The sequence below is a fragment of the Mauremys mutica genome, chromosome 1 (genome assembly GCF_020497125.1).
Source record: "Mauremys mutica isolate MM-2020 ecotype Southern chromosome 1, ASM2049712v1, whole genome shotgun sequence".
In the NCBI taxonomy this organism is placed as follows: Eukaryota; Metazoa; Chordata; order Testudines; family Geoemydidae; genus Mauremys; species Mauremys mutica.
In genome coordinates, this window is record NC_059072.1 from 363,612,283 (window position 1) to 363,615,284 (window position 3,002).

Below are 3,002 nucleotides of genomic sequence, written 5' to 3' on the forward strand. Positions count from 1 at the left end.
GTATACCCCCTGCCTACTCACACAACCTCCAGCACTACATGCCGCTCCGCACACCCAGACCCCCAGCACTGCTCTCCTGTACTTGTACATCCCCTCCCTGTCCCCTCAATCCCCAGCCCTACCAGCCTATATATGTATGCCCTGCCTGACCCAAAACCCCAAGCAGTACCTGCCTGTCCGTAGACATCCCCTGCCTGCCCAACACCCTCAGGTCTAACTGCTTCTCTGGGTAATCCTCCCTGGTTGCCCCCCAATCCTCCGGGATTTCTACCTGTCCGTGTACACCCCTATCCCCACCCCAATAACCCTCAGTGCTGCCTGCTTCTTCACCCCTATCCCCACCCCCACAACTTACAGCCCTGCCACACAGCGATACCCCTCACCCAGGACCAAAACCATGTTCCAGACCCCACAGCCACAGCTCACAGAAATATCTCCTCAGACTAGCTTAAACTCACTCTCTGCCTGCACCAGGGAAAAGGGAGAGATCAGCCTGAACAGCATTTCTGGGGCCAGTGTGTGGCACATTCTTCATGTGAACTCTCTGGTGACACAGATGCCTGCTGCAGAGGTTTTGGCTGCAGTTCTTAACAGGACAGTGAAGTTCCTGAACAGGACAAAATGAGCGAACCAGAGGAAAATCCACATAAACCCAAAAAAGGAAGCTAGTGAGACAGATAGAAGGACACAGTAAGACACAAGGAACTGATCTTAAAAAACAAATATTTTTCTAAACTATTTCCAAAGCATTTGTAACTCCAGGCTTACCAGGTAAATCCCTTGGTGTTTCTGATAATACTGAACATTTCAAGTTGCTGTCCTGGTGAATTCCTACCGAGGTGGTTCTTGACTTGAACCCTGGAACTCTTCCTAAGCCCTTAGCACTAACTTTAATGCAGAAACAGGCAACTCAATGAAATCCCACTCATCAGAGAGAGGAAATCTCCTTACTGAGACAGGAAGGAAGAGCCCTGAGTATCAGTGTATGAATCTCACATGTCTGACACTCGGCGTGCTGGGCAGAGACCTTTATGATTCCCCCGTACAGTCCCCCCAGACTGTCTGGTTGGCTGGACTCCCAGACAATTCCCTCAGCTCCATGAGCAGCAGGAAGAGCAGAAAATACACTGTGGTGAACCTCTGCCTGAGAGCCTCCCCTGGGAGTGAAGAAATGATTTGCGGATCCCAGGGGCTCAGAATGCCAGGGCAAACTGAGTCTTCCAGACAATTCAGTCTAGCAGTTAATGGTGGCTTTCTTTTCTGTGTGTAATGTACTGCCATCTGCACAATGTGTGGGATGCTGCCACAAGATACAGGACCAAAAACCATTTTCAATTTATCGTAGCAGCGTGCTGCTGCATCCCGCCCATCCAAAAAGTCACTGCCACCCTGTGGAGGCCAAATGACTTGATCCTGAATTAATGCAGGCTGAAGGGCGTGGAAAAGGCTTTCTTCTGCCAGGGTTCTGGCATCAAAGGTATTTGCCAGTATCCCTTTGTGAGGTCTAAAGTGGATATATATCTGGCAGCTCAAACTGTTCTAATAGTTTGTCTACAGAGCATCGAATTTCATCTGCCATTTTGCTGTCCATTGACCTGGCTTGGTTAGCTCCCTCTCAGGACTTTTCTGGACTTGACTATAACCTAAATAATCTGGTGCCATTTGCAAATGTTGTTACCTCACTGCTCACCCCTGTTCTAGATGGGTGATAACTATAAAATATTTACTATACTAATTGATATAAAGTGTGTAACCCCCTTGTCAGAACCAGATGTTTCAAAAGGAAGGAGGGAAGTTTCCTTTATTTAGAGTCAGTTTCAGTTTTGGCCGGAGTGGAAAAGATCAAGGAACCAGCCTCTTATCAGAGTAGCGAGGATTAAGGAAGAAAATAAATAGGTTTATGTTTATTTTACTTTTTGTAACTTGGCTTGGCATTAGGGGAATGCTTTTGTTTACTAAGTTTGCCCAGGGGAACATCCTCTGTGTTTTGAATCTGTTGTCTGTGAGATCAGCTTGTATGCTATCTCCCAGAGGGATTTTTTTTCTTTTACCTTTATTTTCTTTAATTAAAAGCCTTCTTTTTAAAAAAACCTGACTGATTTTACCTTGTTTTTAGATCCAAGGGAATTGGATCTGGACTCACCAGGGATTGGGGAGGGGAAAGGTGGGGGGAGAAGGAGTAATTCTTCCTTGTGTTAAGATCCAAGAAGTTTGCTTCTCTCCTTTCACAGGCACCTTGAGCATTTCTGAGCCCGATCAATGCTTCGACCACCTCATGGCAGCTTTCAAACTCACCCGCTCTGACTCTTCAACATTCATCCTAATGGGCATCCCTGGCAAGGAAGCTGCTCATGTCTGGATTTCCATTCCTTTCTCTATGTTCTACATTATCAGTCTATTGGGAAATTTCACAGTTCTCTGTTGTATACAAAGAGCAGACCCTGCACAAGCCGATGTACCTGCTGCTCTGCATGCTGGCACTCACAGACATTGGCATGTCTACCTCCGTCGTGCCAAAGGCACTGTTTATATGTTGGTTCAATTTGAATGGCATTACTGTGGGTGGCTGCCTCACCCAGATGTTCTTCCTTCATGCAGTTTCTGTGATGCACTCAGCCATCCTTGTGACAATGGCCTTCGATCGCTATGTTGCCATATGTAGCCCTCTGAGATACACCATTATTCTCACCAATGCACGAATAGCTAAGCTAGGACTAGTGGTTTTGATAAGAGCTATTCTCTTTGTTCTGCCCCTGCCCCTGCTCCTGAGCAGGCAGCCATTCTGTGCCAACCGCATTATCCCCCACACGCACTGCGAGCACATGGCTGTGGCGAAGATGTCGTGTGGGGACATCACATTTAACAGGACGTACGGCTTGGTGGTAGCATTTGCGGTCATTGGGTTAGACCCGACGCTCATTGCTCTGTCCTACGGTCTGATCATCTGGGCCATCCTCAGAATCTCCTCCAAAAAATCCCACCTGAAAGCCCTCAACACCTGC